Here is a 15,496-nt window from a genome sequence, read left to right as displayed (position 1 = left end):
TATACGAGTACATATATATTATACTTCGCGCGGTAGAATAATGATCTCCATATATAACATCTTAGTATATAACTATATTAGTTTACGCGCCAGTAAAGCTCCCAGTTGGCATGATATTTTCCGACTTTAACAATTATCGTCAAAGAAGCAGTCACCTTTTATTATAAAAAAGTCCCCACCACGTTTGTCTGTCTGAACGCGATAATTACTCAATAACTATCAAACCGTTTTCAATAATGGACGAAGTAATTCATGAGGAAGCTTTAGGTGTATAACACATAAATGTTTTGTGTAAATTGGCTGGAATATGCCGATATTTCATAAAAATGTCGGAAACATCATGCCAAATGGAATATTTATTTCAATATACACTTTTTATGTACATCCTTATTTTACACGTGCGAAGCTGTCGCTAGCGTTTAATATTTATTATCTGTGCCTGTTAATATCATTCGTTTCATTCATTCAATTATTATTTATCTCTTAATTATCTTTAATAACATTAACCCGCAAATGATTGAATGTTAATGAGGTCGTATTTTTAACGAAATTATAATTATTTATTCCGACCAAGCAGCAGGGGTCGTCGTTTAATATACTCATGGTCCTTAATATGATATTTTTATGTATTTAATAATATCATACCAAGCATTTGACCTTTAATAATTTTTGATTATTCATATACATTGGTAATAAAAAAATGGTTCTTGGAACGTGATATTTAATTATTTCGATATCCTATCCCAACCACAGACGTAAAAATAAACAAAATTGATATTGAACTGACGAGATATTTGTGATTATAATTCATCTCGTGCTTTACGGTGAAGGAAAACATCCTGCCACATGTGTATTACATCAACCCGCACTGGAGCAGCGTGGTGGAATAAGCTCCAAAACCTTCTCCTCAAAAGGGAGAGGAGGCCTTAGCCCAGCAGTGGGACATTCACAGGCTGTTACGGTGACGCTATATCATTGGACGAAATTTTGAATGATCTGTGGTAGAAAAATATGCGTTTTGAATTTCGGCGAAGTTGTTATCGGAACTTTTGAAGTAAATTAAAATAGATATTAGAAATTTAGCGGAATATTGTTATTTATTTATACAATGTCTACCTTTACTAATATTTTAAATGCCAAAGTAGCTTGTTTATCTGTATATCTGTTACGCCTTAGCAGCTCAACTTATACGGCGGTACTTCTTTATACCTAACACGTGCCCATATCACGTGGGCTCACCAGTAAACGACAATATAGACTTGCGGCGTCATCTAAATTCGTATTTTATGATATATCATATATAAATATATGTTTTTTTTTTTCATAACTAAAAATGCATATTATTTACAATGTTATCTACATTTCTTCATTTTTCTATTAAATAAATTAATATATAATATATTATAGCGATAGGAACTTTATTCTTTTGACGTATTACTGTGGGAATAGATTATGAATACTTTTATAAACAAAAGTGAGCTGTCAAAACATGACATTGACATTTATTTAAAAAAGCACAGATTAAAAATACAACGCTAAAGAATTTAAACGAGAAAAATTAATAGAATCTCAAATAAAATTTCATGATGCCATAAATGTTTAAACAAGTTTATATGTTAATTTCTTTTAAATTTATTGGTATGGCTTCAACTCGCAGTCAATATTGTTGGACTTCGTTAAATGTTAATAGAATATAATCAATAAGTATTATGTCGATGAAATTTCTCTTTAATATATTTTATTAATATAATAAATAATTATTAACATTAAAGCCTTTACAATTGAAATAAAAAATACAGTGCAGTAACAGCCTGTTAATGTCCCACTGCTGGGCTAAGGCCTCCTCTCCCTTTTTGAGGAGAAGGTTTGGAGCTTATTCCACCACGCTGCTCCAATGCGGGTTGGTAGAATACACATGTGGCAGAATTTCAATGAAATTAGACACGTGCAGGTTTCTTCACGATGTTTTCCTTCACCGTCAAGCACGAGATAAATAATAAACACAAATTAATCACATGAAAATTCAGTGGTGCTTGCCCGGATTAGAACCCACGATCATCGGTTAAGATTCACGCGTCCTAACCACTAGGCCATCTCGGCTATCATCATAAATCATGATCGTGTGGAATGGCAAGAATGCTAGCATTACCCCCTTGAATCGCAATTCCGATCCCCTGGGCGACAAATGAACCAGTAGAGGCAATAAGATGAGATTATAGTAATTTCTTTGAAACTGCATTCCGATCCCTATTCAGTGAGTATGTTTGCACTTTTGTTACGCAATATGTTAAAAATTTAAGTTTTGCATAAATTGAAAATTCAGAAGATTTATTCAACAGAACTTAACTTTTTTTTGTCGCAGACTAAAAACTTTTTAAACGCAATAACTTTTTCGCATGTATCTGTAATGAGGCCTATAATGTTCTGCCTTTGTCATGAATTAATTAGAATATTAGTTGCAAATTTTGAAGTTTTAATATTTTTTTTCTTGAAAAAACTTCTAAATCGACACAAATATAACTTATACCAGAAGATGCAGGGCGTTTCGGAGTTTTACTACATAATATTAATATATAAGTAGCGTTTATGTTTCACCCGCTTTAATGTATTTTTTTTTTTATAGAATAGGAAGGTGGACGAGCATATGGGTCACCTGATGGTAAGTGGTCACCAAACGCCCTTAGACATTAGCATTGCAAGAAATGTCAACCATCGCTTATAGCCAATGCGCCACCAACCTTGGGAACTAAGATTTTATGTCCCTTGTGCCTGTAATTACACTGGCTCACTCACCCTTCAAACCGGAACACAATAATATCAAGTATTGCTGTTTTGCGGTAGAATATCTGATGAGTGGGTGGTACCTACCCAGACGAGCTTGCACAAAGCCCTACCCACCAGTAATATAAGTAATATAATATTAGACTATTGACGTGACATCCGCGAATTTTATTGAGAGTACAATACAACAGAAAGCGAGTATTTCATAAACATAATGAGAACTAATTTCATCGCCATTTTGAATTTTATCAAGTGACAAAACTCAATGATGAATGTGATGGCGTCATGACAAATTAACGTGCGTGTGAATTGCATCGAATAGTGATGTGCATTGTATCGATACCGTTTCAGATATATTAATAAATTTAACAAAACTTATACTTTACTAGTTATCTCTTCGTTCGTGTTAGAGAGAGGGGTTGGTATTAGGTTAAGAACCTATGTCCGTCATTGGGGTTCAAACTTGGTTCATACAAAATCTTATCAAAATCGGTTCAGTGGTTTAGTCGTGAAAGCGTAACACAGACAGAGTTACTTTCGCATTTATAATATTAGTATATATTCAAGTATGATTAAAACCAAAACGTCTATCTAACAATAGTGTGGATACCACATTATATCCAGACGGTAGGCTTTATACAGGTATGGTGAACACTCCACGCGTCGCTTAACCGCGAAACAATGCTTTATAAAGCTGCATTTATACATGCGCGATGAGGCGCCGCATCGCAAAGGATTAAACGTTGTGTTCACAATCCGCCTCGCTTGTGATCTTTCGGGTTTAGGCGCGAGAGAAAGACGTGTTTCAAGTTGAACTTTCACTTTTACTATGCTAAGGAATTGGTATGGAATTTTCTAGACTTTAAATTCGAAGATATTTTTACAAATACTAGAATTTATCACAATATTACGCAGTCTCCATTAAAATTGTATCAAAGTATATTGTGGTAAAAGCCGAGATGGCCTAGTGGTTAGAACGCGTGAATCTTAACCGATGATCGTGGGTTCAAACCCGGGTAAGCACCACTGAATTTTCATGTGCTTAATTTGTGATTATAATTCATCTCGTGCTTGACGGTGAAGGAAAACATCGTGAGGAAACCTGCATGTGTCTAATTTCATTGAAATTATGTCACATGTGTATTCTACCAACCCGCATTAGAGCAGCGTGGTGGAATAAGCTCTAAACCTTCTCCTCAAAAAGGGAGAGGAGGCCTTAGCCCAGCAGTGGGACATTAACAGGCTGTTACTGTATATTGTGGTATTTTATTCGTTAATAATACCAGAGAATCTCGAGGTCGGTATATTATTGGACAATGTCCCACTGCCGCGTTTTTCTGTCTGTCTGACCGCGATAATCTCAGAAACTGCTGAACAGATTTGCATGCGGTTTTCACCTATGAACGGAGTGATTCATGAGGAAGATTTAGGTATGATTCATTAATGTTTTATGTAAAATTAAAAACAAACAAACGGAAATAAACACCTAAGACCAGAGACGAACCTGCGAAAGAAGCTCAGATTCGTGAGTCGCGTCCATGTGAATGTTCGTTAAACGTCGTGTAACGAGGCTCGCAAATGTGTTACTGCAGCTTAATATAAATTATTATGAATGTCGAGTGAACTTTTAATTACTTTGATCCTTAAAGCTTTCTCTCACGGCTGGCAATTTTGTGCGTAATTAGCACGGAATGACCGCCATTGGATTTTGTTGTATATTATATATTATAAATTGTAGGTATTGTATAAGTGTTTTTAATTAAAGGTAATCATTCAAAATTAAAGTATGAAAAGAGATTTTCGTTTAGAAAGGATGGTCTTTAAAGTCTAATTCGTAAACCACGTTAGACAACAAACAAGATTTTGTTTCTTAATTAAATACATATGTTGTAACACATTATATATCTCTTTATATATAAATAAATAAAGTATAAATATATACTTCGTTAAGGCGGCTAATCTTAAAGACGAGTCTGAGCAAGACATTAAAGGCGTGTATTGAAAGCTTAGTGAGCCAGCTGCAAGTCTCGCTAGACCAAAGGCATTTATGTATGTATATAACACGTGACTTTGAAGAACAGATTTATCAATGGCTGCAATTCAACATACATATATAATATATATAGCATATACGTACGTATATGTACGGTCAGCAAAATTTAATAATAATTAATTGTAATTAGATTATTTATCTAATTTTTTGTCGTTGATTAAATTTTGCAAGTTATTAATAAAATAACACAGTACAATGTTATGCTTATTTCGCATAAAAACTGATTTCTGTTCGTGATTTTTTTTTACTAACGGTACTGAGTGGAAAAGAGATGAGAATAGTGTGCGAGCGAGATGACAATAGAACGCAATTTACAAATCTTTTCTTTATTGGCACGAGTTGGAATACTTGATAGATTACGTTTGTGAGAAATGCGCGATTATAACAGACATACATGCATCGTATTGTGACCAATTAGTACTCTGATTAGCCCTGTACAAACACTCAGAGCTGCATACCGAGATAGTTACACATAGTGATGTGACTGAGTTATCGATAGTTTTATTTATAAGACGAGCCGGCTTGGTCGGTAGATAATTGCGTTTCGCACCGCAGTGGGATTCCCGTCCAGGACAGACATTTGTTTATAAACATGTCTGTTTGTCCTGAGTCTGCGTGTAATTATCTATATAAGTATGTATTTACAAAAGAAAAGTAGTATATGTAGTATATCAGTTGTCTGGTTTCCATAGTACGAGCTCTGTACAAGCTTAATTTGGGATCTGATGGCCGTGTGTTAAAATGTCCCAGGATATTATATTAAATTATAAATGTTAAATTAAATTCAAATTTGAAATGTACATTAAACTATTTTATAGTGTTTTAATTTATGCCCGTATGTGTTTTTAAGGATTCATTATCTGCAATGAAAATAGCGATATTGATTTCACGCGCTGTTTTACATGATTAGTTTACCGTTGATGGAACTTCATCACTTCCATCTGGTCATCTGCTAACTGTCAGCTGACGAAGGTGCAAGAAGTCAAATTCAATCTGATAATCTGCTATTCTACTCTGACGAGCAACACTCGAATAATATGAACACGTCGTGGTTTTGGTAGGGCTTTGTCCAAGCTCGTCTGGGTATATAAGTATATTCTACCACTGAACAGCATCAGTATTGAGTTTCGGTTTCGAGATTATCGGTTCGAAGGGTGTGTGCCAGTGTAAATAGAGGAACAAGGGGCATGTGCGCCATGTGTAATTAACATTTCTTAGAATGCCAATTTTTATAAGCTGTGACACTATCAGATGACTTATTTGACCGCCTGCCTAACTATTATATTAAAAATAAGTATATTTTGTTAGTTTATGTATATAGGGGGCAAACGAGCAGACGGTTCACCTGATGGTAAGTGGTGACCATGATCTCATGGACACCTGCAACATAAAGAAGGTTGCTGACGCGCTGTGTTTGCACACAATAATATAAAACTACACGAATTCACAATGGCTTTTACAATTTTATAGTAGCATCTAAACATTATTAAATTTATTAAAACCAGTTTAATATATAACAAAATCGCAAAAGTATCGACAATAACATTCGAAATCCCTACCGCTACAGGCTTGAGCGCTGCACCGCGCAGATAACGTATTCAAATAGTGATGTGCATTCAATCTACATAAATTATCGATTAACTTTGAGCAAATATAGATTAAGTGGATGAATATGTGTATGGCTAATGCGAATTGTTTGAACTTTTAAGATATTTGTGTTTATAATTAAAAAATCTATTTGTTCGCTAACTTTTAGATAATTTATTTGAAATAATGAAAGTATTAATTTTCACTAAAATAAATTCCTACTAAATATATTTAGTAGGAAGTAGTAGTGCCTACATTACGAGAAATCCCAAATATTTTTATTTCTTATTTTTAATATTAATAACAAGGAATACTTTTTGGGTATTAAAATGACTTAGTCTGGCAACACCGATGACGATGAGACGAGCTAACTAAGCAGGATATAATACAGTCCAGGGCTCAAGCCCCGGGTCGGGCTAATAAAAAGTTTTTGCATTTTTCTGTCAAAGATTCTCAAACAGCCCGGAGTTTAGAAGTTGGAAGTGTGTACACTCCCATGCCTCGGAAAGCACGTGAAGGTAGTCCTACGCCTGAACTCTTTCCGGTCGTGTCGGGTTGCCATCCGCATACACTTGTGTACTATAAACTAATCTCTCTTGAGATTGGTCGTGGCAATCGGTCATGAGGACTTTCATCATGACCTTTCTAATCTTCATCATCATCTTTCGTCATTCTTATGTAATAATGATTTATTTAAAAAATCAACCCTCTCTTACTAATACCACATACCATATCAAAAATATATCAAAGTAATTTAACAAAAACAACGAGTTCGTAAGTACTTGCTCTGATAGACAATTTTTATCAGCAAACTTGAGAATACGAAATGAGAAAGGCGGCTGGATAAATTGAGGTCTGTATAGGATGCTTGATTCTATTTCCCGTCTAGACTTCAAGTTATATCAGATAAGTTGAGGTTCGAAATTAAGTGGCAGTGGATTTTTTTATGTAAACAATCTATTGGGGGAAAAACCGTATACCGCGCCGGCAAACGGCATGATGTTCTCATTTATCCTCCCGTCATCGGCGATGTCCTAAAGGTTCAGCCTAACAGGCGCCTTTAGGACAAGCGTATTCTGAGCCCTTAAGAGGGTACATCCAGATGGCTATTCTTAAAACTCGCCCACCGTCCAGAGACGCTGTCGAAGCCATTTGAGCCAACAGCAACAGTTCAATTCCAAAAAAACTTTTCACCGTCTTGCTCTCTCCGCCACCCCTCTCTACCCACTTAGGGTGACGCGTATACTATATACTTAATTACTATATATTATAATAAGAAAAAGATATTTATTTTATTAACAAAACTGTATTCATCTTATAATATAAACATTGCTTAGTGAAACAATGATTTATCTCTTTCTTTCGTTATTGATTTTACATATGAAAGAAGAAGACATCGTTGTTTAACTAATAACGCGAAAAACAAAGTTTATAAATACAACTGTATATTATTTCAAAATAAATGCCTCTTTTTAAGTTAATATGGCTATCGGTGAGTACAGTAACAGCCTGTGAATATCCCACTGCTGGGCTAAGGCCTTCTCTCCCTTTTCGAGGAGAAAGCTTGGAGCTTATTCCACCACGCTGCTCCAATGCGCGTTGGTGAATACACATGTGGCAGAATTTTAGTGATATTAGACACACGCAGGTTTCCTTCACCGTCAAGCAGGAGATGAATTATAATCACAAATTAAGCACATGAAAATTCAGCGGTGCTTGCCCGGATATGAAACCACGATTATCGATTAAGATTCACGCGTTCTTACCACTGGGCCATCTCGGCGAGTTACCAATACCAAAAGAATAATTTGTTTATAATATACCTAATAATTTATATATCTTGTATGTATAATTCAAATAGGCATTATGTACGTTTAATTGGCAGATTTTCGTCACAAGTTGAATTCCACGATGATAAAGCCGCGGGTTTTGCTAGTTATATAAATATTACAAGCGCTATTCTATACTCATTTTATCACTCACCCGTAAAATTTTGACTGTTATGCTATTTTGATACGTATATCCTTAAATTTTATAATTATTACAGTCAATTTCGCATATCACATTATCTGACATTTCACGACCGTTTTTTTTTAACGCTGGAAAAACGCGTTATGCGTTTCCCCCACAGGAACAGTGAGGTATGTGAGGCTCGCCGGTGTCCAAGGCGCCGAGTGCGCCCTGAACATCGGAATACCTACTAAAAAACCAGCGGTACCCTTTCCGTCTTAACGAGGAGCGCCACGGGCTCGCTTTCGCATGCTAATGTGACGCTCAAAATCCACAAACCTCCAAGAACTATATTTCTCAAATGAAATACATTTTCAAATAAATTCGATCGAATTTCGTTCACAATAAACATTGATAACGTATCTTTAACCGTAACGTATATATTTGTTTACGTTCCCACGGTCATATCACCTAAATTAAATATTTTATCAAATACGCAAATTAAAAAAATATATTTATATATTACATTGTAAAATGTTTATGTTATGCGAATCACACCTTTAAAATATATAATAATATAAGTTTGGCTATCCAAACAATCAGATCTCATTATCATATTAAAGTATTCAACGAAATCATAATAATATAATGAAATTATAGGGAACAGAAAACAAAATCTTGTTACTAGACCTTAGTGGGTTTCGCCATTTTATATAAACAGTTCATAATGAAGGTCGTGAGTTCAAAACTGAGTGAACACGACTGTGGTTTGTGAAAAAACGTAAAAAATCTAACTATAAAATCGAACCAAAACATACTTAATTCAAGTACGCTCTTGCATGCACTTTTTAATTGTCATTTTACAAAATGTCAAGCTAACGCCGGTTCGGAATGTAGATTAAAACAAAAGCGACAATAAACTGAAAGCCGAGATGGCCCAGTGGTAAGGACGCGTGAATCTTAACCGATGATCGTGGATTCAGGCCTGTGAATGTCCCACTGCTGGGTTAAAGGCCTCCTCTCTCCCTTTTTGAGAAGAAGGTTTGGAGCTTATTCTACCACGCTGCTCCAGTGCGGATTGGTGGAATACACATGTGGCTGAATTTCAGTAAAATTGGACACATGCAGGTTTCCTCACGATACCACCACCAGGTACCACCCACTCATCAGATATTCTACCGCAAAACAGCACTAATTGGTATTGTTGTGTTCCGGTTTGAAGGATGAGTGAGTCAGTGTAATAGCAGGCACAAGGGACATAACATCTTAGTTCCCAAGGTTGGTCGCGCATTTACGATGTAAGATATGGTTAACATTTCTTACAATGCCAATGTCTAAGGACGTTGGTGACCACTTACCATTAGGTAGCCCATATGCTCGTCCGCCTACCTATTCTATATATTAAAAAATATATACATTCTGTTAAGTATTTATTATGACGTATTCGAACCAACTACCCGTTCACACTCTGATTAAAAGGTGCATTATAACAGCTTTAAAAGCGGTCTTTATAAGTATGCGGGCGAGTTCAACTTTATTGATCAATTCGAACAAAGGAGAAATCTTCAAAGTTTCATTGTTTAAATTAAGTTATTTAATAAAACAAAGTGTTTTCCAAAATGGCGGCTCATTTCCGCCATATTGGATTCCTTGACGTCATACCTATGATATTGGTTAAGTGTATGAACCTTATCAAATAAATCGTAACTAATATCATAAAAGGGAAAGTCAGTTTGTTATTAAAGAATATTTTAATTTTGATTTTTGATTTTTGATTTTGTGATAATCCAATTTTGATTTTGGTAACGAATAATATACCACTCATGTATACATGTAGGCGATTTGATTACCAATATATATGTATAAATAATAGAACAAGAAAAATATGTTATATATGTACTATGTATGTTATATATAATGTAATTAATCCTTAATAATCTACTCATAATATTTTATAGTTAAAATTTTATAAAGGTCTTTAATCTTAGTATATAATATAAAAATATTTTTTTATAAAGATCAACAAAAAATATCTTTGCATTTATTACAATCACTTTAGAAAAAAATTAAAACAATTGAAAAGGATATCCCAAAAGAATTTATTTAAAAGAAGTCGTATATATAGCATGTACTTTCTGGTGTGCAGTATGAGAAAAAACATATATAAAATGAAAATTGTTCAGATGTAAAATTGAAACAAAAATGAATTGTCATATAATAACCTGGCAACATTTGATCAAAAACAATTACTTCATTAATTGGGCCACCCCGGTGTGTATTCTTCGACCTTCCTTTTGGCATTAAAAAGTTAATTTCTTGCCAAAAAATGTTCACGATTCGCCCCCAAACAGCCAGCGACAGTTTGATACATTGCATTATCTCGTAAGTGAATAATGTCAGCGGAGAATTATTATTGTTCAATGTTATTTATATTAATTACTAAAGCGTTTAATTTGTCAAAACATGATTTGTAAAGATTAATTTATTTTAGTACAATGCTATTCTGTACGAACTCATTTCATTACTCACCCGCGTAATGTTGATAACCGATTTAGGTGATATGCTATTTTGACGCGTGTATTCTTGTAATGTTATAATTATTATTGCCAATATCGCATATCATTATCTGACATTACACGAGTGTTTTCTGCGGTGGGTTTGGAAGTTGTTCGTTTTTTTTTACTATTAATAGGCCAGCGTTTGACCGTTGATTTGCCTGATGTTAAGCATCGACACGGTCTAAGATGTAGCACGCTTGCCTATAAGAAACCTGTTAAATTAAAATAACATCATATAAGTAAAATCAAATACGCGAGACAATTTTACTAATGTTCGGCCAATCGATCACGAGTAAAACAAATTAATTAAAATAATGATTATTAAATATATATATATAAGTTTTCTTAGAGAATAGCCCAACAGTACCGACATAGCCCAGTGGTTAGGTGTGTGATTAAAATCAACTATTAACCGTTCGCGGTCTAAAAAGTAATAAATCAATTGTGTTTATTTATTTATTTAGTTACAAAAAATAGAATAAAATCAGGGCACACACTAAAATTACATACCTAAAAAAATTTAAGCTAGATTAAAATAATATGAATACAGTCAGGTTCTTATATAATCATATCATATTTATCATTCAGTCGTTTTTAAATTAAATAAAAAAAAAAAAACATAATACGCATTACAAATTTATAGAAAAAATTAAAAATTAATTAAATTTAATAAATTATTAAATTAAGGTATTAAATTATAATAATTCATCCATTTAAATTAATTGACTAAGAAATATTATGTGTTGTTGTAAATACAGTAACAGCCTGTTAACGTCCCACTGCTGGGCTAAGGCCTCCTCTCCCTTTTGAGAAGATTTGGAGCTTATTCCACCACGCTGCTCCAATGCGGGTTGGTAGAATACACATGTGGCAGAATTTCAATGAAATTAAACACATACAGGTTTCCTCACGATGTTTTCCTTCACCGTCAAGCACGAGATGAATTGTAACCACAAATTAAGCACATGAAAATTGAGTGGTGCTTGCCCGGGCTTGAACCCACGATCATCGGTTAATATTCACGCGTTCTAACCACTAGGACATCTCGGCTTTTTATTGTAAATAGTAATGTCGCTAACCGCGATATCAACTCGATCGGACCTGTGGAAGATAAGACCTTTCTCAAATAGGAAATGAGTTGATGATCTTCAAACGCATAATATACAGCTAAGAACAATCTCGAATTCCAAACGAACGCATCAAAATCCATTAGTTTGGAAGCTACGATGCCATTACACTCACACACGTTAAACTTATAACTTATATAATGTCTTCACAACCGCTGAGCAGTGCTAGTAGACACGATAGCATGCGCAATCCCGTGGCGCTCTTCGTAAGACAAGGGTTTTTTAGTGGGTATCCTTCATAAGTCTACGCGAGCTGGCTCTCGATGTCACCGCCTAACTGTGACTTGGACACCAGCGAGCCCTACATATCCTAGTATACCATAGACGTAAATATCGTCGATATATTGAGTTTAGTGTGTTAGTAAAATATTTCTTAGTTTCGTTTTTGTTTATTATATATTATAATATGAAAAAATGAGAGCTTTCAAACATCGGTTACACATCTTCAAGGGCGGTGACGCATTACGCGTTTCCCCCACGGGAACAGTAGGGGCGTCCAAGACGCCGTGTGCGCCCCGAACATCGGAACACCCACTAAAAAACCAGCAGTACCCTTTCCGTCTTAACGAGGAGCGCAACGGGATCGCTTTCGCATGCTACCATGATCAACAATTACCCTGTTGCAGGTAATAAATGACCACTTACCACAATCTTAGTAAATCCCTTGAAATAAACGAAACAAAAAATTAACAGTTTTAATTTGGTTTTTTAATTCATTAATAATTTTATTTTTCATATATTTGACTTTTTCAACTCTTAGTTGCGTGGAATTCAGTATGAGACGAAAATCCTTAAATATTTATAATTTTATCATATTTAATACCTTTTTGAATTACACATAAAAATATGTATTTATATTAACAGTTAGCAGCGGAAGGCTGAATTAAAAAATAATGTTTCAGTGATGGTAACCCAAATAGCTCATTAACATATTTTGTAATCACAGACAGACATTTCAATTTTATTTATTTGTATAGATATACAACTTAATATTAACTACGTAATTAATTTAAAAAAAAGAATACTTTTTTTGTATACGAATTCATCCAAACATTCACGAAAATAATCTTATTTAAGCCTTTTCATAATACAGTAACAGCCTGTGAATGTCCCACTGCTGGGCTAAGGCCTCCTCTCCCTTTTGAGGAGAAGGTATGGAGCTTATTCTACCACGCTGCTCCAATGCGGGTTGGTAGAATACACATGTGACAGAATTTCAATGAAATTAGACACATGCAGGTTTCCTCACGACGTTTTCCTTCACCGTCAAGCACGAGATGAATTATAAACACAAATTAAGCACATGAAAATTCAGTGGTGCTTGCCCGGGTTTGAACCCACGATCGTCGGTTAAGATTCACGAGTTCTAACCACTGGGCCATCTCGACTTTCCATAATAAACGAGTTTTATATACTAACTATTAGGAAATACCCATTATATACTAATCATTATGTATTAGTTAATTTATTGCTTAACATAAGCACGGCGAATCGATATAAATATTTAATGAACTATAACAAATTTCAAAGTATCTTACAAGATCAAAAGGACCGATTATGATGAAATTTCTCATTGCTTATAATGTTTAATGAAAGAAAAACTATTATAATTGTATTTAAAGTAGTTAGATAATTTGGTATAATGGTGAACGGTTACCGCCATAGATACTAACCGAAACTTTGATGAAATTTTGAATGGAGGTAACCAGTTTAATGAGCTTTTTTGACCACCTTATGGTAAATGGTCACCACCATAGACCTCGGCACTGTAAGATATATTACCCATCATTTACAGCGTCAATGCGCCACAAACCTTGGACACTAAGATGTTATGTGTCTTGTAACTGAACTATGGCTCACTCACCCTTCAAGCCGGAACACAACTATATTAATAAATGCTATTTAGCGGTAGAATATCTGATCAGTGGGACCACCCACTGGGTAAGTACCAACTTACCCAGACAGGCTTGCACAAAGCCCTAGCACCAAGTAAATGATTTTAAAAGCTTCTATCTATTATAACACATACTAGCTTGTGTTTGTTTAATTAAATCCTATATCCTACGCCAGGATTCAAACTATCTCTATAAGGAATTTCATTTTTATCGGCTTAACTTTTCTGTTTGAGAATACAGTTTCACTTTAAAAATATTAAAATAAATATGATTAATAATATTAGTTATTTATTGTGAAATGCATACAAAACTTTAAAAATTCAAACAATTTTATTACTAATCAAAAATAAAGTCTATATGAAAACTACAATTTAAAATGCTTTAAACAAACTTACTTATTTACAAAGCCACATAAACAATGATAACTAAAACCATTGACAATATTTAACATTAAAAAAATAAACGAAAATTAAAAACATTCATTTCTCAAATAGACACCGTGTCCAATTATTATATATACATAATATACGAAACAAAAGCTTCAATTATAAGTCGATATACAAAATGAAAGCGGTCATGTTTAATATCCTTTATATTTAAACAATTTAATTACCACTTACCGTTTTCAAAATAAGCCAAAATATTTCTTACTCGGATATTAATCACAAACACAATAAAACACTAGAACACAAATACGTGTAACTGTTATGTGTCGGAATTGTCAACGACTTGCACCGACGAGAGCTAAACGCGTACTGTCGTGTGGTGTAAGGAATTTTGTTTTAGTGGGACTTCGGGTGCGCGGTGTTGCTAGCTGTTATCGTATATTTACCCCGTAATATCGGCTTAATTTTTAATTTTAATTGTTAGTTTTTATTTCATTTTGTTGTTTGCGTTTTATATATAATATTATATAAATTAAAAAAGTGACAACATGTAAATATTCCACTAGTGGGCGAAGGTTATTTTGACCAAAAAGTTTGGACTTTACTCTCCACGCTTGTCCAATGTGGTTTGGTAGATACATACATGGAGGTTTCTTCCCGATGTTTTCTTTCACTGCCAAGCACGAGACCAATTGTAAATATAATAGTTTTTAAAAATTCGCCGGTGCTTGCCCGAGTTTGAACTCGTAATCATCGGTTAAGATTCTCATCTTCTAACTGGACCATCACCATGGTTACATTTACTGTAATGATCAATCTAACTATTAATATTTTTAATTAAATTTAATAGTGATATATATAATATCTTTATTTAAATAATTGTATAAATTAATTGTATTTGAATGTTAGATTTTTAATATTTTTGACAGGTCCAATGCAACAGATAAAACAAATATTGTCATAGTAAATATTTGCTTGAATTAAATGTATTTATTACAAAGTGATAGCGTGCTAACAAGTAACTTTTAGTTAAAAAAACTATTGTGTATTTAGAGAATAACTTTATTTAAACAATACAAGATAATTCATAATATTGCGATTTGCAACAGACTAAAAAGATTTATATATCAGCTTTAAAAGAAAAATATTATATATTTGA

The 15,496-nt window shown here is 33.9% G+C and overlaps 1 protein-coding gene across 1 annotated transcript in view; it reads right to left on the bottom strand.

Annotated features, from left to right (window-relative positions):
* Positions 1-14,687, bottom strand: part of LOC126779439 (protein slit) — a 127,357-nt gene extending 112,670 nt beyond the window's left edge. Inside the window, exon 1 of the mRNA XM_050503367.1 lies at positions 14,572-14,687. The gene's annotated coding sequence lies outside the window, so the exon portion shown is untranslated. The remainder of the gene's footprint in view (positions 1-14,571) is intronic.
* Between the last annotated feature and the right edge of the window lie 809 nt (positions 14,688-15,496).

Source organism: Nymphalis io, chromosome 29 (genome assembly GCF_905147045.1).
Source record: "Nymphalis io chromosome 29, ilAglIoxx1.1, whole genome shotgun sequence".
NCBI classification, from domain to species: Eukaryota; Metazoa; Arthropoda; class Insecta; order Lepidoptera; family Nymphalidae; genus Nymphalis; species Nymphalis io.
Note: the sequence above shows the minus strand (reverse complement) of the source record. Positions and strands in the feature narration are given on the sequence as shown.